This window comes from Microcebus murinus, chromosome 7 (genome assembly GCF_040939455.1).
Source record: "Microcebus murinus isolate Inina chromosome 7, M.murinus_Inina_mat1.0, whole genome shotgun sequence".
Taxonomy (NCBI): Eukaryota; Metazoa; Chordata; class Mammalia; order Primates; family Cheirogaleidae; genus Microcebus; species Microcebus murinus.
The window spans coordinates 80,435,599-80,461,014 of NC_134110.1; the positions used below are offsets into that span (position 1 = coordinate 80,435,599).

Sequence of the window (25,416 nt, forward strand, 5' to 3'; positions counted from 1 at the left end):
ACCCTGGGTGGAAAAGCACTGCCATATTGGAGACTCCCTTCGAAAGCATTCCAGCAGTGATTTTCCCCTTGTTGCTTCTTTTACCAAGACAAATCCCAGGCAGATTTTGTATATGATGTTTCTCCTTAATTTCGCCAGCCCTACTCTCAGTAAAACTAAACGTTTTCTAGACTAGAAATTGTGTGGGTTTCATAAGGAGACCTTAATATTTCAATTACTTTTTTGGTGGTTTTGCTTTCAGCAACAATTATCCCCATTCCTGACGAGGCTGCCTTGGTAAAGAATAATCTGACGCTCTAGATGTGAGCTTGCAAATGGAAAGGTTGACACCTCAGTCTCGCCTAGAAGGGTGCTTTGATCAGCCTTCCCAGGCAGATTATTTAAAATATTGAAATAGTTGACAACGTATACAATTAGAAGATTTACACGGGAAAGCAGATTTGTAGCCTCTTTAAAGAAAGTCAGAAGCTCTGTCAGCATGGGACTCACTGCTCCACAAAGCAAGAATTGGCTGGAGGTAAATGGCACTGTTCTTTACAAAGAGCTTGCTCTTGCTAGTTCCGGGGTTCCCATTCCCACTGCCCCCACATTGTAGTCCAGTGTCAGCTCTGACTTATCCTTATCACATCTCCTTATCTTTTACTGACCCTGCATCATTCATTTAGCATCTGCTTTGGTGTAGGTATTTGAGTTAGGGACAGCTAGCCCGGAAAATGATGTGATAGATCCAAGAGGAGAAAATGCATTGCTGAGGCTTGCTGTAAGGGAGAGATGAAAGCTACTTCTTTTTTTTCCCACACTTGATAGGATGATTTGTTATAGCACAACTTACATATTTCAAATGGACAAAAAATTAGTATCATTTACAGTGTCTTAAGATAAACTGCTTTGAATTGGAGCTTCCTTTCCAGTACTTTGAGGTCTACAAGACGTATCTAGAAAATTTACCACTGTGGAAAATGAAGACTGCTTAAATCGAATGGGGGTAAGGGGAAGGGCCTGTGGTTTTTCCTTTAGATTAATTGCTGTAACACTGTCCTTCAAGTGGCTGAGGGAATTTCATATTTTCTTCAGACATCATTAGGCACTGAAGCTCTTGCAGGACAACTTTGATGCTATATGAATTCTGCCATTTTGCTAGCATTGATTTGGCTCTTGGATCCACCACTCCATTAGAACTATTATCTCCATTCATATGAATTTTTGTTACAAATCTTACAAAGGGGGGTGCTTCTGGGTATTTAGGTCCACATTCTATTGTAAGGCTATATATTTGGTTTTCATAAATTGTCCAAGCCCGTTGTGGCTGCCATCTTGCGTTGCTGTCACCCGAAAGCCACTTCTAATACGTGGTCAAACTTGGATTGAAAGTCAGGCCTTTTTAGCTCCAATGCCCATGGTCTATCTATCACCACCCCACCTTTTCTAAATTCTCATCTAGTCACTCTTATTCATTCATCAGATCCTCATGTCACATAGAACTTTTGAGTAATCAAATAATGAGTCAGATTTTAAAATCATGATTTTAAGATTTTGAGTTCTTGCTTTCCTGTACTTTATATACATCTTGATAAAGGGGCCTGAGCCTTATAGAGGAGATTATCTCTACAATTCTAACTTCTGGAATGACCACAAGTTTCTTTAGGGCAGCTAGGAATCATCCTTCAAGTGTGCATATTAACATAAAATGGTATGATATTCACATGATATAAGCATTCTTATATTCAGCACTGTGCAACTGGCTTTAGTCAGAGACCACAAAGTAAAATGTCTGGGACATACATTTTCTATCCTAACACTCTGAACACATCTCTAGAACAACATTTGCCAGACTGCGTTTGTACTATTTCCTTGCATAACTCTTTCTTTCTCTAGACCAGGACTGCTCCAAAAAACTTTCTGCAATGATAAAAGTGTTCTCTAATCTGCACTAATGCAGTAACTGATAGTCAGTCATGACCACTGAGCCTTGAAATGTGACTAATACAACTGAGAAACTGAATTTGTAATGTTATTTAATTTTAAATAATTTAAATTCAAATAATCATTTGTGCCTTGTGGCTACTGCCAAAGATTCTAGACTGAGCTCTCCTGCAATAGGATCTGATCTGTATATTTTTCTATCTTTGGCAACTTACTTGCACAAGGAACAAGAGACACATATCAAATGGATGAATAAAAGCAACATATAGAGAAGTAGAATATGTGGTAGTGAAAAATGAATCAATTGGATGAGTATCAGTAAGTTTCTTCACATGAGAATATTGGAATATGGGAATTTAGGGTAGTTCCAATAGAAGAATGTGACTAAGGGACAGTTAGTAATGGATAATGGTAGCTAATTTTTTAATAGGTATTTATGAACTTATTTAGTATTCAGAAGAAAACACTAAGACTGGGTTAAAACTGCACAGAGAAGCGATAGCTCCCTTTATAACTTCCTTGATTTCTGGTATGTCTAATGTTATAATCATGAAAAGAGAAGGATCCTTGCCTACATCTCAAACTATTACTAAACCCAGCTTATTCTTAGGAAACCTTTTAAGTTTTGGATTAAAATAAATAATTACCCACTGAATTATTTTGAAGCACACAACAGTGACAGTCACTGAAAAGTAAAATATTCCTTCTTTGCTTGTACTTGGGCTAGCAGAATTTCAGGTTCTGAAAATTCCTTCTAACCTTCAATCACATTATTTCAATCAGTCTAATATTCTAGACTATTTTTTTTAGGGTATAAAAATGAGTCTTTCCAAAACAAAAAAACTTTTGAGGATATTTTAATGTATAAAACATTTAATGATTCAACCCCACGTAAAGTCCAGTTTCTTATTCGTGGGACTGAGAATCACAATAAAGAAGTGAATGGGAATAGTTTGGTTCCAGTGGAGCAAAAGACAGTATTACACTGTGGGTTTACTTGTCACAGAGCTTGGAAAGGGTAATTGCCGAATAGAAGTGTAGAAGTACTCGACAGTTAGTCTCAGAAACGTTTTCTCATTTTCCATTTGTACTCATGTTGAGCCCCATTTTTCAGAGCTCTTTGAAGAGAGTCCTATAGTTTTTATCTTCTTTGAACTTCTGAAAATCTTTTGATCTCATAGTCTTGTCTAATATTGGATTTCTCCTATAGCAGACATGGTTGTATTTGGGTAGGACAGATAATTAATTAGGGTATTTGAAAGCAAGTATCCCTTATTAGTAAATGGGTGAAAGGGCTCACTTCCAACTATTCTCTTCATTTTTAATAAAAAAGAAATGTTGATTCAGACAAAGAGGTAAGAAAAGTAAAGGCTTATTGGATTTTAATATAATGCAGATATAGCCTAGAGGGGTTAACTATTTTAGAGGACACATGAAATTTCAATACTTATCTTTGAGGTGCCATTTTGAATTCCTTTCCACTTACTTTAAAGCATTTCAGGTCTGTTTCTGCTTAAAAAATTTGGGTCAAAATAATTTCACATGAAATTAATTTTCTTTACCCACAGGAGACTCATGTTAGCTTAAGCAGTTAGAGATTAACAGGAACCTGTTTTTCTAGTTTCATACTCACTACTGATATAGTTTTGATAAACTTGATATGAATGTCTGCACATTAAAGTTTTATGTTCTTTTCTTCAAGATTTTTCTTATTAGTGTTCAAATGTAACTGTGGTAAATGTTTTAGTAGACAGTGACTATAGTTTCAAAAATCAAGCTGTTTCCTGGCCAATTATAATGCTCGACTAGCTATTTTTCCCTCCAATGGGCCATATCTATTTTGTAAGAACTTAGCGATGATGCTAATGTTCAATGTGCTCTGATTCTTCTAATCTGACAGTAGAAATTATCCAGATGGTAATTCATATGGTGGAAAATTCATTTGGTTCCAAAACAAACCTTGAATTATGTTATCCTTGTAAATTTTTTTGTTGTTTTTGTTTATACAAGGCATGTGCCATGCATGCATCACTAATAGGAACTTTTTTTCTACCTGTACGCACTTGAAAGTTAATCTCAATTCATTGATGTTGCAGAAATGAGAAAGAATAGGTTTCAACATAGGACAAGGAATCAGAAGCTGATGACTGATAATGACTTTTCTCCATTATAAACTCATGTCACCTCCATTTGTATTTCCAATTGGAAAGCCCGTTATGTCCTGTGCAGTTGATATACTGCAAATAAACTATTATTTCTAATGACTTAAAGTATCATCAGTAAACTATCAATGGATATCATGAGTTTCTTTTGATTTCTTCATCCCTCTTTTATCTTCATTTGAATGTAAACTCCGAAATTATGGGGAGGGAGCACTATTGGTCAGTGCAGTAACATACTCAACAAAGTAGAATTTTATTATGAGTATTATCTCAGATTGAGCATTTCTGTAAAGAGCCTTTCAATCTCATTTTTATACATTAAGAAGCTATAATATTAATGTTTTGATAGTCAAAATAATTATGGCTTTATGATTATTATGATCATCTTTTTTAAATTCATTTGATGGAAAGTTTGTAAGAAATAACTTTGTGTACACATGTACATTTAATTGAAGCCATTTTCTTTGATATTTTTGTTTTGAAAGGGCCTGATATCAAGAGCCTTCCTAAATCTCATAGGCTTATGCTGCCCTTTGTCTTCCTATGTTTTGAGGACCACTGAAAATAAAATAGAAAGTACAGATAAAACGTGTCTCAGGAACCAAAGAGTTAAATTCACCCTTGTTGCCTGAAAATTAGCACCATTGTTTTCTGCTTCAGGGTGTTTCTGAAGTGGTCACAGAAAGAGTAATCCCTTTTAAAATTGTGTCCTGTTATCCTGTTATTTCTTCTGCAGTTTTATTCTTGATAAACTCTCTCATAGCCAGCTTGATGCACACACATATATATATACACACACCCTAATTTTGCAACTATTCTTCAGGTTTCATCATATGCCATGTTTAATAAATTCTAGCTTTCAGGTGAAAGGGTTGGACATCTAAAGAATTTAGGACCTTTAATGACATTTTTGGCTTTTCCATAATGCTTGATTTTCCTTTATTATCCCTTTAACAAGTAGTTATCCAGCCTTTTATAAAAATATCTATTTAGCAAATACTGACTATATATCTAAACATGTAAGAACTCTCCCGGGTTCTTGGTGCACAGCAACGAACAAAGGGGTCAGTTCTGTATACCCATAGACTTACAAATCTTTATCTCTGTCTCGCCTTTCTTCTCTCCTTTCATCTCTCTCTCTCTCTCTCTTTCATTTGCTCAGTTTGTTGGAATCTTGCTTTCAAGATTTGATTAAAGCATAAATAAGTACATTTAAATTTCAAATTTTAGTTTTGGATATTTGTGTTTCTTATTTTAGAATTTTTATTTAATAAAATATAAGATTGGTATAGCCATAGTGGTTGAACAATTCTGCTTACATTAAAACATTTTTGAAAGGAGTACTTTTTTTTTCTGTTTGTAGTAAAACAGCCTTTCACTTTCCCATGATAGATACTTCATTGCTTTCAATTTGAAATTCCCGATAACAGATAGCATGACCGAATGAATACTTCCTTTTAAGATAATCTCATCAAACCTTATTTTCCTCAGAAGAAGATAAAAATTTGCTCTCAGGGCAGTTTCAAGATTAAATGATATGAAGTAGGCGAAAATTCCTGGTACAGCACTAAATGAAAGTTATTTTTCCCTCTCTAATTTGCCTGGCAGGTTTTACTTATAGCAATTATTCATTCATTTGTTCTAGTTCTGCTCCCTGGAGTCAAATAGAAAAAAAAAAAAAAGATTCCTTTATCCATATATATAGTATTGATATATATTTAACAGTCATCTGTTCTACTGACTAAACTTCCCTAAATCCTTCAAATTTTCCTTAAGCCCTGTGGTAAAGTATTTCCTCACCAGACAAAGATAGCTTGCATCTGATTAGACTTCAGTTCCTTTGTGTCATTGTGGTATCAGTCACTGAACACAATGTTCTAGAAGTGATCTGACACATGTAAGGTAAAACCAGTTGATCACTTATATCTCATTCTGGCCATTGGATGTCTGTGAGGGTCATCTTGGAGTAGAGGCACTTTTTAAATAAATTTATCCACTCTGTTGGACCGTTTTGAATTTATGGTCAACTAATGATCTTTCATTCCTTTTTATGTGAATTTCTCTGAAGACTGTTCTTTCTCACCCTTTATTTGTACAACTGGTTTTTGAAACAAAGAATGTCTTTACATGTATTGCATTTCAGTTCTTTATTAATCAATTCAATATACTAATCGATTATCTACTATGCACCAACTATACTACAGTCTAGGCAATCCTCTCAATATAGAGGTTGCAAAGAAAATTAAGACACAGTCATGCTCGTGTGGAACTTGCATGCAAATAGATGGATAGGTAAAAAGCTAATATCAGTGCAATAGATGTTCATTCTATAATAAATTTCAAAGCCTCCAATGACTAACCTGTTTTTGAGAATTGGAGAAGGCTTGGACTGAATGAGGAATAAAGTATATAAGGTTGTCAGCAAAAAAGCATGGTGGGGTGAAGGGTAAGGGTGGGGCATGCAAGGCAGAGGATGGAGCATAAGCAAAGTATGAAGAACCGAAGTTCAGCATGGGTGTGGTTTGGGAATATGGCAATTGTTTGAGAGGAAATGAGACTGAAGGATAGATTGAGGGTAAAGGGGCTTGAGTGACAAAATAAGTGGAAAAATAAATAGTTTATATTTACCTGTGGGAGATAGTGAGCCAAAAATGTTTTAGGTCATGGTGACATTTATGCTTTCAGTATGTTTTATATAGCTTCGAGTACAGAATGAAGCAGCGGAAATTAGTGATTGAAAAACCACTTAAAAGGCTATAGTAATAATTTGGATGACAGACAATAAAAGCCTGAACTAAAGTATGATTTGTATTTAATTATCTTTTCTGTTTGTTATACATCCAGAATTATTGGTCAAAAATTATTTTATCTACTTCCATTAAACATCCCCCTGCTAGAAACAGAAACACCATTCTAGGCTGACTACTACTTATCTATCACTATCTTTTGCTACAGCTAGAAATCCACCCCAATTATTGTCATATTATTTATATCTCTGCTTTTTATCCTATAAAGATATAATAGAATTTCACAATGATACCTGTTTCAAGTATTCATTTCTTTGTAATTTCAAAAAAGAACTTTAATTTCCGTTGTAAAAAGTAGGTTTGAATGATTATACAGACAGTAAGTAACTTTTAAACATTAAAAAAGTTTGTGTACAATATGTCTGTGTTTGTATATATATATGTATATATTTATGTTATTAAGAATGAAATGCGCAATTTCCTTAAGGACTAAATTTGACAGTTGATATCTTTGACATTTAACTTTGACACTTCTTGTTTTATTTTTACTGTGAAGGTACATCTTCAGTCTTGAAAATACACATTTTGGCTTGTGATTATCTTTCAAATTGTTTTTAGAGCAATTTTTGTGAAACCAAGGATAAGTAAAAAATTCGTGTTATTTTGGAATATGAGTTCTGTTGTGGAATGAATGCAGCGCAGACAGCTCTAAACGTCAACCAAGTGTTGGAGAAGGATGTGGCTAATGAACGCATAGTGTGCTGAGGATTTGAGAAGTTCCATTTTGGTGGTTTCAATCTTGAAAATGAGCCATGTGGGAGACCTGAGACCAAGGTGGATAATGATGAGCTGAAAGCTGTAGTGGAAGAGAATCCTTCTCAACCTATGCGTGAATTAGCAGCAAGGTTTCACATTACAACAATAGTGGAGTATTTAAAACAAATTGACAAGATGAAGAAGCTGGATAGTTGAATTCCACATGAATTAAACAAGCATTACAGAGAAATTATCTTGAAGCTTGCCTTACTTTGCTGTCATGACACAAAGGCAAACCATTTCTACACTGTATTGTTTATTTACTTATGTATTTTTTATTTTTATATTTTTACATTATTTTTGGTTGGCCAATTAATTTCTTTCTATTTATAGTAGAGACGGGGGTCTCGCTCTTGCTCAGGCTGGTTTTGAACTCCTGACCTTGAGTGATCTGCCCGCCTCGGTCTCCCAGAGTGCTAGGATTACAGGTGTGAGCCACTGTGCCTGGCCAATCTACACTGTATTGTTAAAGTGTGAGGAAAAAGGGATTCTTTTTGACCACTGCAGGTGTTCAGCACAATGATTGCATAAAGACAATGTGCTGAAACACAGTCCAAAAGTGAATATTCCTCAAAAAAAGCTGATGGTGTCTGTTTGGTGGTCCAGCGCTGATATTATCCACTATAGCCTCATGAAACCTGGTCAAACGATTACAGCAGATATCATTTCGTCCAGCAACCAAATGGACGAAATGATGAGGGTGCTTGCAATTAAGCAGCCAAGGTTGGTCAATAGAGACAAGCCAATACTCTTGTAAGACAACGCTCGACCACATGTGGCACAAATAATGCTGGTGAAACTACAGAGGATGGACTTGAAACTCTCTGTCATCCACCATATTCAGCAGACTTTGCGCCAACTTCTTCCAGGCTTTGGACCACTTCTTGCAAGGAAAAATCTTCAGTTCTCAACATGCTGTGGGAAAACGCCTTTCACAATTTCATCACCACTCACTTTCCAGGCTTCTTTGCTGCTGACATAAACAAGCTACCGTTGAGATGGCAAAGCTGTGTTGGTAGTTTATGTGCATACTTTGACTAATTGTACTGCTTCTTCTTTGAGATATAATAAACTACACTTTTGATTCAAAATCTGACATTTCATATTTAATGACCAAATATCATATGCACACATTAAGATACCTTCCATACATATTGAAATGATTTGACTTTTATTTAAACCTTAAAAGGAATAGTATTTCTAAAGTATACTTTTGTTTTATTTAATCATTTAGAAAGGCTTGTCAAACCAAAACACAAATACAAGACTTGTTTACTTATTGAAATTTCATTAAAATTCATACTTCTGAATAATCTTATTTTAACATCTGAAAGGACCAATTTCTCTTAGACGATAGAATCAAATAAAACCACAATCAAAATATCATCTATATTTACCTCCAAATTATGTTTCTTAAATTGTTTAATGGTATTTTGCCCTTTTAAATTGCTTTACAAATAGCTTGTTGTTTTCATAAGAATGAAACTTTTCAGTTGAACTATATAAAAGCAATGTAGTAAAAACTGAGGGGGCTCATATTGATACTTTATACTTCCAAATCTGAACTCAGAACCGACTTCCAAATAGTATCACAGAAGCCAGAACTTTTGCTATTATGGCAAAGCATAAAAACAAATTCTTTTCTGTAATAACACTTTGTGCATTTTTTCCCTTCTTTTGCTTCTACCTCTTATTATTCTTAACTGTCTCCTTCTCTTCTGTTTTCTGTCTTTCCTTTTTGTCTCTCTCCATGGCTTTTCCCTATTATGCTTATTTCTTTTTTTCTTTTCTTTTTTTTTTCTTTTTCTTTTCTTCTCTAGGCATCCCTAGGCCCATGTCACTCTGGAGTCTTCATTGTCTTTTTTTTTCCCTTAGCAGTTTGTTTAATATGTTTATTCTCTTTTGATTTTAATATTTGCTTTTTTGTTCTTATCCTTTTTCACTTGAGTCTTTTCTTACTTGAATTACATTTTTGTTTCTCTTCTTATTTCTCTGATGCTTTTTCTATCTCTTTTGCTCTGATTCTTATGTGTATTTCTCTTACAGATATATATATATATATATTTTTTTTTTCTTGATTCTCTCTTTGGTCTTTTCTCAGCTTTCTTCTATTTTAACTTTTTAATTCCCTCCCTGATCCCACTGATATGCTCCACGTTTTCCTTTCTGATTGTTCAATTTTTTTTCCTCATTATTCTCCCATATGTCTTATCATCCAGTTAGTAAGTCTTAGCGACAATGCAATAATAAAATAATTTCAAGTATTATTTCACTGAAAATAGCATGAGAGTATTCATTTCTCATTTTATCATTTTTATGTGATGAACTTCAAAAATATTAGAAGTATTCTTTTTTGTTTTTTCTAAGAATGCACAATTTATTCAATTGCTTTAAGGTTATTCTATGTGCTGTATATCGTGTTTATCTTTCTTTAGCTACCTTGAGAAACTTAACTCTTAACTTAAAAGAAATGATATTAGTGACAAAGTTCAGAAATTTAATTCAGACTGTTCTTTGATGGAATTGATTTATAGCTTTTTGCTTTTGTCTGTGTGATTCAGAGAAATCTTAACCCAATCCACATGTTTGGTGCATGCATACCAGAAGGCTCTCCCTATTTATTTGCGGGGACTCTGAATTTCTCAGGATAGGAAATTATCATTTCATTATCAACATTATCATTCCCCATTTCAGAGGGGAAATGATAATGTTGAGCTCTCTCACCAAAGCTTATTGTTTATTCCACTATGTGATGTTACTTCATGGATGTCCGAGAAATATTACCGAGGAGATTGTTACTAAAGAAAAAGGTACATTATTGTTTATCTTGGCTCCTGTAAAAAAGAGCACTGCATTGATGCTGCCTTCATTAATAAGTCAGGCATTTTGTCCTGAATCTGAACTCAGAACAGACTTTCAAATGGTTTTACAGAAACCAGAATTTTTGCTCCAGTGGCAAAACACACAAATGTGTTCTTTTCTGTAATAACACTAAATAAATATAGTTTGTGGATTTTTTCCCCTTCTTAACTTTTGCTTTATTTCTACATCTCATTTATGCGTGATGTGCCAAATACATAGCAAAATGTTCGCCATGAATTCACCAAAGAGCTATCACATAATCCAAGTCAATGAGATTGAATACACTATATGACTAAAATGTCATGCAACCATTTGGGAAGTATGGGTACTTCTTTGTAGTCTTGTGACAAAAAGATTTCCTTCTAGGCTTTTGGAATGTTACTACTGTTTGGAAAAGGCATATTTTCCATTTTCTTATGCTACACTGTGTCATGAAGCACCATCCCTATATGGTTCTATAATAAACACTGGTCTTCCTGCATCTTGCTTTTATCTTAAAGTAAGTTATCTTAATAAATACTTCAATATAAATGCATAAATGGTTAAATATTGGCATAAATGAATAGAAAGAATTTTTTCTTCCTACCTCAAACAAACAAACACACATATGCAAAAGGAAAGCCCTGTGGGGGAAAAGGAATAAATAGAAAATATATATTAGAAACATTTTCTATGGATGATTTTTGTTTTTAATTTTTAATTGTGGAAAGATTGAAATCATGTATTGGGAGAATTTAGTGACAATTTTAGAGAGGCTTTAAATTATATAGATATCTTTAAAATGGTACATCTATCTGTATCCATATTAGTATCTATATCTATTTATCTTTCTATGTATTTTGTGAGATTGAACGCAGTCTGTTTTGAAATTAGGAAATACATACATACACATATTGGGAAAAGACTATGAATAAAAGGCATTGAATAATGCTTGAAAGAAAGTATGCATCCCAGATAACATAGAATTAAAAAAAAAATACTCTTTATTCTACCAAGGAGACTGGACTAGGCAAATGAGTATTACTTTTGGAGACTTCATGTTGGTATCAAAGGTTTTTTCTGCAAATAAAAAAAAATTGAGAACTTTTAACTTTAAAAGTCAAATGTTCAGTTATACAAAATGCTGTTGTCTCTTGTTTACCTAGAAAAAATAATAATGGAATTCTCATCATAGATGATACAAAAAACAGAATGAAAGTTTTTTTGTTGAGAAAACATAGAGAAGGATACTTTACATTTTTTCATCTTTTTAAATATACCTAAAGTATCTTAATATTCTTTTAAGGCTTGCTTTATATTTTACTAGCTGAATAATGTTTGACAGTTATTGAATATTATTATTATTTTTTCTTTTTAATTATTATGGGTATATAATCATCATATATCTTTATAGGGCACATGTGATGTTTTGATACAGGCATACAATGAGTATGATTGATTATTGAAGATAAATTATTTCATATCTATAGTTTTGGAGGAAAAAAAACAATGAAAAGTCACCAAAATACAGCATTGAAATATAGGAATGTTTTATTTGATATATCATAATTGACCCCTTGATATGTACACTCCAAAAACCCGCAAAATTGCCTTTAAATGTTATGTTTTCCAGAGCCAAAAGAAACTGCAAGTTAAGCTCAAACTGAATTGAAATAGTAATACATAGCTTTCGAAATATATGCAGGCAGCAATTCATTATGTGATCAAATTTCACACTGTGTATTAACACTAACGATACAGTAAATGCATCTGTTTTATTACTACTTTTTTTTTAGTTTGTACTTTTTTTGTTTTATTCTGGTTTATTGTCACCATAGTGAACATTATTGCATTCAACCCAGTTTCACACTTCAATGTCATGGTTTAACTTCTGATAACATTGTTATAAGAAAACAAAATAAATTCTACAATTATATGAAGCACTTTCTCATTCTTCATTTAATTATTGAAACTAGAAAAATCTTCCAGGTACACATAGTATTAATTATGTGACTTAAAATATCTTGAGCCTCCTTTTTTCCCCAAAATGTTGTAAAATAGAAATTTTGATTTTTAAATATAACCTTAAGAAATATAGCTTATTCTGACATGGAAAATAGTTATATTAATAAGAGACATACTAAATATGAGATTTGAGGATTGGTAAATCCTTTGAGCCTCTGTTTCTTTTTGATAAATTAATTCTAAGTTAACATATCTCTTACTTTAGCTATTATTTATTTATATTTTTAAATAACAGCCCTATAGTTAGATTTTGTACTTTTAAGAAAGACTTCTTTGTATTACATACTAACTCATTTAGTATTTTTCTGTATTTAATGGAAAAATTAGAAAAAATCACTGAAATTATATATTACAAACTATAGCTATATATAATAATGCATACACCTATAGGAACATATTCCTAAAAAATAAAACATTTAGGAATTTTTATTGAACATTTTAAAGAAAAAAACTTATTTATACCTCATTTAAATTAGTTTATGGAGCATATATGTTATCACTTAGCTTGAATTTTATTTTAAATTTATTCTTTTGAAGCATCTTTCAGCTAAAAGAAATGACAACAACAAAAAAAAAAACACAACTATATTTTTCAAGCTTTGTTGTTCACTCCTCTACCCATCCTCAACTTTTAGAACCACAAAGACTCTTCTGGAAAGAGAGAGGAAAAGATGGTAATTGTACATCTGGAAATTTCAGTGACTTGAAATATTGTCTTATATGTTGAAGAATATTGAGAAATGGGTGGGTCAAAAATGGCTAAAATGAGAGTCATTTGTGGCTTTCTCCTGGTGTTTAATGCAAGGTATGCTCTACTCAGTGATTCATTTTGCTGTGGTGCACCACTTCAGCTCTACATTATACCATAACTTTAAGGAAGCATTGTTCCCACCCTAGATTTGTGAGTGGAAATGACTCTGACTCACTTTCTTGGCTTTGATGTCCCCAGCAACGATTTATCCTGGTGTGTTAAATGTGAGGGTAAACCATTAAAAGAGGTGCACACCAGAGCTTTGGTTTCATAAACTCATTATTTTTCTTTTCCTTTTCCTTCGTTGTTCCTTTATTCTTTATTTTTTTTAAAGGGGGAAACTGGATTTTAGTACCTAGGCATGAAAGAAGCACAAAATGAGAATTTAAAATGATAAAGCCTGAATGGAATTTGTATCATTTCCTTTTCTTCCTTTAGCCTTTGTCACTGTAATACAAATGTCATGGAAGTAAGAATAAAACATCTCAGGCATTAGGACTGAATGATAGCTCATTCATATGACAATGACTGAACTGAGGACAGAACATTTCTCAGAATGTAACCATTCTTGTGGCAAAGATTATAATGACAAGGAGAAATGGTGCAAAATTAACCAATTCGTAGATCTTTATAAAGAAATTCTATGAGTCTCCTCTAATGTGGTACTATGTATTATATCAGCTAAGGAGTAAAATGGGGGGAGAGAAAAAAAAAACCCTTCCGTATGTCCAAATCAAACTTTTCAGTTTGATTCTTTCAAGAGGAGCCTGCTTGGGAAGGTCTCTGTTTCTACCAGTAGATGTCGCCCCAACCACCAGAAATACCCCAGGGGCTTGGCAAGCTGGTATTAGTATGATATATATAACCATAAAGGACACAATGAAAATAAAGCAGAAAGCTCATCAGCGATAAATTCTGTGTAAAAGAAAAAAAAGTCTGGGTTTTAATTTTCTCTAAACAAAATCTGATATGTTCTTGCCAGTAGGGCAGGTATGTCTAAAAAGGTCCCAGGGAGCATGGCTTTGGAGCACAAGGTTGTTAGGACCTGTAGCTACTGTTCCTTACTTCCCCTGCTGGATTTATTGGGCCTGTTGCTCCCTTTGCAAGTAGCTGGGATTGCTTTTTAACCCTTGCTTGGACTTTGACTTCCTCTGTGATCTGGGCTTAAACTGAATATGAAACAGATTTGCTGGGGGTAGGGGGAGGTGTATGCTGTTCTTATTGTGACTGTTTGGGAGCTGTGGATGGCCGTGAGGGTGCCAGTTGCTGACATTTCCTCTTCTTTTTCTTGCTCTTTTTCACAGGGTGAAAAGAATTGCTGCTTTTTGCTTTATTTTTTCTTCTGCCTATCTCAAATGCACTGTATCTTTAGTATGATTGATTGCAAGCCTTTGTGTGTTTGTACACACACACTCAAACACACGCACACAGGCCACGTGTTCTAACATTTTGTTACATTTTGTGACTTTTGCAAACCTTACACAATAAACCACCCTCTTGTGAGCAGCTTCATCTTGAAATTTAAATGCCACAAAACAAGCACATTTCTTCTCAACTAAGAACCTCATACAGGCTCACGTATGCGTTCACAGTTCCACATCAGTTCTCCCTGAGTTAAGTTGTGTCACTTCGTGGAAGTTCCCCAATTCGAAAAGTTTATGAAGTCATAGTCGCCTTCTTTAAGCCAACACTGTACATGTCCCTTCCATGTATTTTGTAGTCCCCTTACATGTTTTCTTTTTGATGAAATCTAGTGAATTAAAAGCAGGAGTAACTTCAAACCATTTGTATATTTAAATCACCACTTCCACAACTTTTCTACAAATGCCAGCTAGATAATGGATGTGTCCATCCCTATGAGGATAGCCTAATTAATTAGAGCCCAGCATAAACTGTCTGAGCCCTATTAACTAGGAAGCTCCTAATTCTTGCATAGAATGGCAATCCCACATTCTACCCTAACTTAAAGAGGATTTTAGCCTCGACTGAAATTCAGATAACCTGAGGTGATATGTTTAGCTTGTCCTGAAGCTTGTCCTAAGAGTGTTCTGGCTTTTTCCATGTCCCTTGAAGTGCTGGTAAAGGTGACAGCCTCACAGATCTCTTTTGTTCCAGTCTAAAAAAATCAGTCAGTTTTCCATTAGTCCTCATGGCTCTTTTGAACACCAGGCTTTTATTTCACACTTAAAAGAAAATCTGTCAAGTATTTTGGTCACCAAATATATCCTACCTACAAATGTCAGATGGTGATGATTAGATCCTCTATACTAGACACCCATTTAAAAAAAAAATCTAGTGTTCTGTCAGTCTAATTCTATGCCTTTAAAATAATGACCATTATTTGCAATACTTATGATATTTTGTAGTCTACTTGGACAGAGCTATGAGAAAAGGTTGGTTATTAGTAGATACATGTAATGCCAGAAATCCTTTATAGAAAGAATAAGAGCAAATGGAAGGTAAACAAAGCTATTGTATTTTCTCTTAAAAAATGTAGGTGAAAAATAAGGAATCATAGTGAACTTCTTTTATTCCAGATGCAAAAGGATAGAGCAGATTGATAGATATTTTTATCTGAATACAAATTCTACTATAAATTATAAGAAAAAATACACATTATAAATCTAAAACTGATGTGGTCCCTTTAAATGTTCTATCCTTTGCAGCTTTGCTTGTCTCCCTGGCTCCTAAGATTGCCTGATCCTCTTTTCTGGAATTCTTTCAATTAGTTTTGGATCTGTCACTCTAAAGTCTCTGAAATTGCTTATTCTAAGAGATTTCAATATTTACTCTGATGACATTTTTTGATTCTAAACACATAGGAATTCTTAGCAGTTCTGAATTTACTTTGTATCCTTTAGTCCATATAAATCTGGCCATCAAGATTTCTCTCAGTTTAATTTGGTTTCTGTTGAGGATTTAAATGATATTATCCTGAAGCTTTAGCCAACCACTTCCAGTCACTAATCCCTGGCCTTCCTCACTGATGAAAGGCTGTTCTCAGTTCTCTTGGTTCAGTTTAACCTTCCTAGTTAATCTCTGACTTCTGGTAAATTGCCATGATGTTTAAAATCTGCAATTGTAACTCTTTTCTTAAAAAAAAATCCTGCTTACAAAGGACAATATGACTAACTTATATCACCTTATTTTTTAATTTAACTAAGAGTACTGGAAGAAAGTCACTGCCGATCAGGTCTAGGAATATCTTAACTGTCATCAGATCTAGAATGAATTTCAGTCAGGATTTTTGTCCTTTCATAGCACATAAATTGTATTTCTTAAAGTTAGAAATGGTCTGGCTGTCTTGCTGACACACTCAGGCTCTTTATAGTTTCTGCTTCTAGGCCTTTTGGCTGGGCAGCTGCTGCCTTCCAACAGGAAATTTATTAAAATGCGTTTCAGTCCTACAAAGGTCTATCTGGCATTGTTTGTTGGTTTTATTTTTTATTTAACGCTAGTTTCCTTTAGCCAGGACTCATCAACAGATTATGTCCCTTGCATAATAGAGTCTCTTGGGGGTTAGATCCAAATGCTATAAAGATTTATATATTAACACTTTCAGCTCTGGAGTTAACACTCTGCTCAGACATATACATGTAGATGGCACGCAGATCATTTGCTCCACTTTAAGAAATATTACACAAGTTCATTTTAGTGGATCTGTTTATTTGGCTGGCTGACTTACTGTGGGGAAATGGCCAAAATTTTCTAAAATTGAATCCAGATAAGACAGAATTCCTTTTGATTGGATCTTATCCCTACGTCGATCAACACTCTTCCATCACGGTGAAAGTTGGCAACTCACTCATAACCCTGGTCCCAAAGGGGAAAACCTTGGTTTTATGCTTGACTCTATTCTGTCATTTATTAATCATGGAAATATAAATATTAAACTGTCATATTTTCCTTTGAGAAATATAGTTGGGATAAAGTAAATATCTACTCAAGACCTGCAAGTGTTGCTTTCTGATTTCCTATTTTCATTTATAATACTGAAATTCCTTATTCATTGGACAGATAAAGCAAGCATGTCCTAAATATGTACATTCTAATACTAATTTCAGGAAAGCTAAACAGTATTTCACTTGCTGAAAAATGGCATCTTGAACTTGATTCACTCCATGAACATCCTTGAGAAGAAGAATGTGTTTAGAGACTTCTGGGTGGCAAAGTTCTTACTGTGTCCTTTCTAGTGATTTAGACAACTAGAAAATATAACATAGGATGGCATGGGAGAAGCCCCCACATGGGAGAATCTCCTGAAATAGGAAATTCCAATTTTCTTTGAATCATGATGAGAATTTTGAGAAGTTCTATAAGAATATTCAACTGTCAGTGAATCAGAAGATGGCTTATTTTTATGTTGCAACCATACTTTCTTAGACATCTATGCAACTGAAATAATATTTAAAACATGAATGCCAATGAACAGTCAACAAGGATATACATGACTAACAATTGGGCCTATTTTTCAAGCAGAAGCTCACTTTGTTGTTAAAAATATACAATGAACAAGGTTTCTGTTCAAGTTGTATTTAGTGATGATGATTATACTTGATTGGGGTATAGAACTATACAGATTATGCCCTGAATTTGGATTTCCATCCTGAGGACTATATACACAGGTAGTGAAAAAAGGTAAATGGCCCTCTATTACCATCTGAGCTATTGAGCAGCAGACCCTAAAACATTCCTTGGATGGATTACATTAGACCTCATAGGGGATTATTTTTCTTGATAAGTGAAAATTAAAAACATAGAGCAAAGGCAAACTAAAAGGGACCTCTTATAGTCCATATTTTCCTTCATATTCATTCAATAGATATTTGATTTTAGTAATTTACATGTTAAATCTATAATTTTGTGATCCAGATTTCATTGTATGCAAGGAGACAGTGATATACTCACAAGCATACATTATAATTGGCAAAGACTGGAAACAACTCAAAAGTCCATCAATTGGGAAATGGCTAATTAAGTTATGCTATGCCTAATCAATGGAGTACTATGCAGCTAGTAAAATTTTTTGAGAAAATTTCTTATGTCCTAAAATAAAAACTCTCCATGAAATATTTAGTAAAAAGTCCAGGCATAAAATAGTATGGTTATATGTCATTTTTGGTGTCAAAATGTGAGGAAGAAGATTTGTATGTATTTGTACATGTGAGAAAATAGTGGAAAGACATATCAAAATTCTAATAAAAATGGTTATTTTGGAAGCAATGGGAATGGGAAAGAAAGAAGATGGAATGAGAGTAAAACTTATACTGTGAACCTTTTTATATTAGATTTTTTAATGAAGTACTTTTCAAAAAATTAAGCAAAATAAAATTTGGTTGTGTTGAATACTTACTGTATTCCCTAATATTTATTTATTAAATTTATTTCACAACATTCATAAGGTTTTTGTGGCTCTCAATATAAACAAGAGAAGCAATCTGTAAGGCAGTGTGGTTCCCATGAAATTCAGCACTTGTAATAAACACCTAGACTACATATCTAGTTGTATGACCTCATGAAAATGATGTATCTCCCTAGACCTTTGTTAGAATGGAATTAAGAATGTTTCACAGGATTATTTTGAAGCTAAAATCACATCATATAGGTTAAAATGAAGGCAATTTACTTTTTCTGTTACTATGGTTACTAGAAGAATCAATTTATGAAATATTTATCTAGAGTTTTCCTACAAAGAAAAATAATAATCTAGAAATTTTGCATTATTTTCTGCATCCATTTCATTGGAAGTCAGGGGATAACTCTTGCTTAAAGTCACAGTAGTCTTTGCTACTCAATCATGCTTGCATAAAAGATAGATGAAAAGACTCTACAAGTGATAGCCCTAGATAAATACAAAGGAAGATATGAGAGCAGCTCTTTAATTTCTTGTTGCTATTTGCTTCATCTTAAAAGTAATGATACATTATAGGAACAGGCTATGCTAGATCAATACTTTAAAACTCTTGGCAACTCTGTACTTGCACTTTAAGGTAGGGTTGTGCATGACTTGAGGGTGCACTAAGCCTAATAAAATCCAGGATCAGGACTGTCATGAGTGAAAGGAAGAAAGAAAAGGAAAGAGAAAGAAAGAAAGAAAGAAAGAAAGAAAGAAAGAAAGAAAGAAAGAAAGAAAGAAAGAAAGAAAGAAAGAAAGAAGGAAAGAAGGAAAGAAGGAAAGAAGGAAAGAAGGAAAGAAGGAAAGAAGGAAAGAAGGAAAGAAGGAAAGAAGGAAAGAAGGAAAGAAAGAAAGAGAGAAAGAGAGAAAAAGAGAGAGAGAGAAAGAGAGAAAAAACAAGGAAAGGAAGGAAGGAACGAAGGAAGGAAGGAAGGAAGAAAGGAAGGAAGGAAGAATCATTTCTTAGAGTAGAGCAGAGAAGGAAGAGAAATAGAAGATGCAACTATTGTTGTTATTATTACTGGTGAATAGATGGAGGTTAAAAAATAATAGAAGGTGCGGTAGATAATAGTGTTTTCATAGTCCTGGGCAAGGTTATACTGTCCACTTAACTGTAGAACTGAGCATCTGGGTTGCTGCAATAGAATTCTCTCATACCTTACCTTTCCTCCTTCTTTCTCTCTCTCTTTTTTGTTCTTTCTCTCCATCTAGAATTTGCCAGCAATTCTCAGTGTTACCTTGTAGAGTTCTGTCCAAAGACCTTTTCCAAGGGCTGATTGAGCCTTCTGCCAGTTGCGAGGTGACCTGGTTGCTGAAGTCTCACAGCTGCATCTTTCAGTGAGTGGCATTGCTCTGATAATAGAAAACCGCATCGCTCAAGATTACGCCCCTGGACTGACTGATGGTGGGACAGAGACCTAGTGCCTCAATTTAGAATTATTCTAAAGAGCCTTCCTTGTTCTCCGTGGGATTGGCTGAGTCTTCCATTATACCATATAGATGGTCAACTGATTCCTCTGTTCCTACTTTCCTTGTTTCCTAACCATGTAGCTGCCAGTAACCTCCCCAATAAACCTTCAATAAAAACTGTCTCAGAGTTCATTCCCTGGGAATCCAATCTAAGATAGACATGTGGTAGCTTCAGTCGTGGTTGAAGTGGCTGTGCCTGACTTTTGCTACTTCTCAAGTCATGAACAAATAAATATGTTCCTCTAAATTAAGGGTCCTGACCTAGAGGATCAATTTGGGTTATTCTCTGCCCCCCATCATTCAGTAATTTGAAGGTGTCACTTCCAGATTTGGGCTGTAATTCTTCAAGACCAGAAGAGTAACTCTCACAAAAGAAAGTTATTCTCCAGAAAGCTCGTCAGGGTCTCTAGGATGGACCAAATTAAAAAAAAAAAAATCATCTTCAAGTGTTGCCTTAAATTTCACTTTAAACCTTAGACCAGCACCAACCCTCCCCCAACAAGATTAGTCTTGGAGTTTCTTATATTTCTTTTAGGTTTTAGGTTAATACCTGATTAGGTCTTTTATGGAAAAATCTGTGTTCAATATCTGATTTACATCATTGGAAAGATATAAGTTGTATCCTTATGGCTACTACTGAGGAGCTGAAAATGATACTAAGGGATATTTATTTCTTTTTCTGAAACTTAACCAATTAATAGTCACTATTAAATGCTAGCTCAAATTCTGCAATATACCAGAGAATGCTTTTCTGACTCGATCATTTTCTTCCTAATTGACTTCAATTTTGAAATTCTGGGAGTTAATTAAGCCATTATGATTACTTAACAACTACTAATATAGGAACTTAATTTTCCTTACATTTCCATATCTTACAGACTGAAGAATTTTCAAAACATGTTTTTGTTACTTTTGTACTCGCTAGAGCATTGAGCATAGTAGTCATTAAACTTACAACAATCAATCAATTGTAACAGTGGCAGACAGTTAATCTGTGAAGAAAAATGGCTGAAATCTAAGTGGTAAAAAGTACGTTTTTACATAATAGGAACACAGGGCTGTGTTTAGGGGGTGGCACTTTGACAAGAAACTTGGGTTTACATCCCAGAACCACAAGATTCTAGCTTGTGACTTTTGCAAAATCATTTGATATCCCAGAACTTTAATTTTCCCCTCTTTACATTTAAGAATGATCCTGAGAGTAGCTATATTCCAGAGTTATTGCAAGTATTGATGGCATTTAATACAGTGATAAATGAATTATCATTGCTATATGAAAATACTATTGGAACAAAATTCTGGAGTAACTGTTATAAAGAGAAGAAGAATGGTGTTAAAATTAAATACCTTTCTAACATCTTTATAATTTTTAGTTTTTTTCTAATTCTAAAAGCTTTGGGTTCATACATAGAATGAAATATTTTTAGGGAAAGACTTAATGTTATAACACGGTCATGTGAACCTTCCTTCCAGAGCTGCATATCTTGAATATTTTGACCAATGGAATAGAACAGAAGGAGCAAAATGAGATTTTGTACCCATTTGTTCATGCTAATCTTTACCATCTGCTCTTGCCCATCTTACTTCACTGCGCCATGTGTCATTATTTATGACGTGCTACGAGATCCCCTCACATCTTCTGTCTCTTATATGCACTTTGAACTAAGATATTTCACCTTTCAGTCTTCCCCAAGTGAGGCTGGAAAAGGAGCTGAAAGAGGTCTATTGTGATACAAAAACTGCCACAAATTTAGCAGCTTAAAACATCAAACCTTTACCATTTCAGTTTCTATAGATCAAGTATCTGGACATGACTTAGTTGGGTGCCTCTGGCTAACAGCCTCTTATCAGTTTGTAGCTGGATTGTCAGTCTCATCTGAAACAAAGGTCTCAGCTGAAGTCTTGACTAGGAGAAGTCTCCTTCCAAGCCGATGCATGTGGTTGCTGTAAGGATTCAGTGCCTCTCAGATTGTTACACTGAGGGTCTCAGGTCCTTGGTGAATGGTGGCTAGAAGCCTCCCTCAATTCCTTGTCCTCTAGCTTTCTCCATATAGCAGCTCACAATGTGGTGAAAGTGCCACTCCATCAACTCTCTGCCACATTCTGTTCACTCGAAACAAGTTACTAAGTCCAAACTTCACTCAAGTGAGGGGATTGCAGAAGGACAAGGACACCAGTAGGCAGACATTGCTGGTGTCACCCAAGAGTCTGCCTACCACACCACCATGACTGAGAAGAACTCTCTTTGCCATGCTGCACCTGTAGTAATATGTTAAATGCAAACCAGCTTCTTTATAAATGGTTAGATTTCTTTGACATATTTTCTATCATGTCTATTACAATTATTTCCTAAGCTTCCCTCATCTGTATATATTTGGTACAAATTTTAGCATTTTAAAAGTTGTCTGGAGCAAAGTGACTCATGATGTGGACTGGAAAACGAGAGGGCTTATATTTATTTTTATCCTGAATGCATCATGTACTTATTATTGACCCTAGCATGAAGAGTTGCTAAATAGCTGTCTCTTTCTCATTCATAAAATAAGGGAACAATTTTAACTTTCAAATAATGGGGCTATGAATAACATTTTAAAAATGTTTAAAAAAAGGACTTCACAGTAGTGCTTTGAAATCACCTATGTGGTCTTAATACTAATGCTTTTTAAAGAACAACAAAAACAACTAAAGCCACTCTTGTTCTTGGTGTTCACAGATATATTTTAACTTGCTTACTAAAAATGTACTGGCAAGAAATTCTTGATTCCTTTTTCTTGATTTCCATGTGATTTTTACAGTAAGTTTGGGAAGTACATGCACTTCATTTATAAATAGAAAGAGTGCTAATAGAACAAATGATCACTTCAGTAAAATTAACCTGAACAGAACATCAGCTTTTTAAGCCAGCTACTTCAAACCCTGCCACTCCATTTTCTTGTCTTAAATATTAGTCTTGTAGACAGTTGATGACAGCTATCTCAACTTGGAAATGCAATACCAACATTTCTTGAAATGAAAATAGACCCTTCAAGTCATATTTTGGCATTACAAATTTAAAATTAGATCCCATTTCAAACAGGCTTCTTTAGGAAGCATCCCTAACAAAAGACCTCACATCCCAGTGAACATTGAACCATTATGCTAATTGGGATGGCCACTGTATAAGTCTTGGGTGGATCTGAAGAAAGTAGTTGTTATTCTGGCCTGAGTTTCCAACCACACTCATTTTGCTAAATTGCATTTTCTTTAGAAGAGCAGTCTGATAGGCTGCAAGTGTTACTAATTCTATTAAATACCCTCCTTTTCACTATTCTTTCATATTTAATGACCAAAAAACCTTAACCACTGTCTATTTTAAAATGATATAGTTCCATAAACAGATCAAAATACTTGAATAACCACCTCATGGTAATTAGGTTGTTCTGAATGACCACCCTGTTCTTTTTAATTTTCCCAAGCTGAAATTCTAAGTTATGCAAATGGTAAAATTATGTTTTGAGAAATATGTAATTTTATAGTTGGGTTGGATAATTTAATTTGAAAATTGACAGGGTTGCTATATATGCTGTAAGACAACAGGATCACATCTAACCAATCCTATAAAAGAGTAAGAAATATGTATCTCTCTTCCCACTCCTCCTTCCCCTTTTCCTTGTGCTTTTGAAGTGTCTGCGATCCAGAAAGACCTGTCCATATACCCTTGAGGGAGTATTCCGAGAAAAGCAAAGCCACGGCAGATAATCAGAGACATAATTTTTTAAAGCTTACTGAACCTCATTTTTATTTCTTGATGAAGCCATTTCTAATGTATTTCTCTCTCTCTCTCTCTCTCAAACACACACAGAACATTTACAAATATCATATGCAACCAGAGAGAAATTTTAACTGGGTTCAAAAATTTCCAGACTTTTCTTTTCCTTTCACAATTATGCTTTGTATGCACTGTTTCCAATTTTTCCAGCATTCTTTCTTTTTCTTTTACTTGATTTAATTTTGATATGCATTTTGATGAATTTTTTTTGTTCATTGTTATTTCTCCATTTCTTCAACAGGATACATCAATTAGAGAGAATTCATAATATCCATTTTTGCATTTTTTAGCATAAACATATAGTGTGTGAAGTTTATGTCTTCATTTTCTTCATTTTACATTTTTCTAACCTTGCATTTATCTATTCTCCTATGTCTTTTATTTTCATGTAACATCATTTCACGTTCTTGCCATCATCCACTTTATCATCTTTTCTCATTTGTAATGAGTCCATATCTTGCCACAAGTAATTAAAAGTTCTAAAGCAATTTCTTCTTTCAATAACTGTTTTTTTGTTTTGTTTTGTTTTGAATTTTTCCTTGAGTTGCTTTCTTTCTTCCTGTCCTTATTGTAGAGTTAAAAATTAATTAAGAAGATGACCTTGGATGATAAGTTCTCTTTTATCCTCTTTTTCTGACTGGATTCTACACAACATCAAAATACAAAACACTGTATATGTAGATTTTTAATCAAATGTCTCTTTATACAACCTATTGAATCAAAAAAGCAATAGCTAATGATGCATTAATATATTGTATATATATGATTAGGAAATCCCTCTCACCAGAAATGACACTGCTAAGAACTTGGTTTGCATTATTTAAAATGTTTTTATCAACATGTAATTCTTCAACTGTGAATATATATTTTTAATGTATTGCATACAGTATTGTAATAAAAATTAGGTTGTTCCCTACAAAATATTTTGCATTTTATTTTCACTTAATACATTATTTTGATGCCTAGACTTATTAGAAAATATGTATGGATCTCAATTTTTTTCCTAATCCTGAATGATATGAATGTGCCACAACTTATCTAATGAATCTTCTGCTGATGGGCATTTAGATTGCAACCAGTGTGCTTCTATTACCAAAAAATGTTGCAGCAGCAACAAACCTTTGGAAATCCTTCTCCATCATGAAAGTATTCCTGCATAGTGAGTTTCTAAACTAAAATTGCTGTGTTAAATGATCATGCTAACTTCCCTTCCAAAACATGATATTCATGTATATCTCTAACAGCAGAATGTGTATGATCACTATCATTATAATTTCACCAATCAAAGTCAAGAAAAGCAATATTTAACTTTTAGTTTCTGATCCCTAGCAAAACTGAACCTATTTTTTCATATTTATTATTCTTTTTTTACATTTCTCTTACATACCTATCTCTTTTGCCCAACTTATTATATTTTTTTATTCTTTCTTATTGCTTTATATTACATTAGTATTTAATTTTATTTTTTATATATATTG

General features: G+C 33.9%; 1 pseudogene; it reads right to left on the reverse strand.

Annotated features, from left to right (window-relative positions):
- Positions 1-1,018: 1,018 nt before the first annotated feature.
- LOC142871967 (ubiquitin-conjugating enzyme E2 variant 1 pseudogene) lies at positions 1,019-20,033 on the reverse strand (annotated as a pseudogene).
- Positions 20,034-25,416: the final 5,383 nt, after the last annotated feature.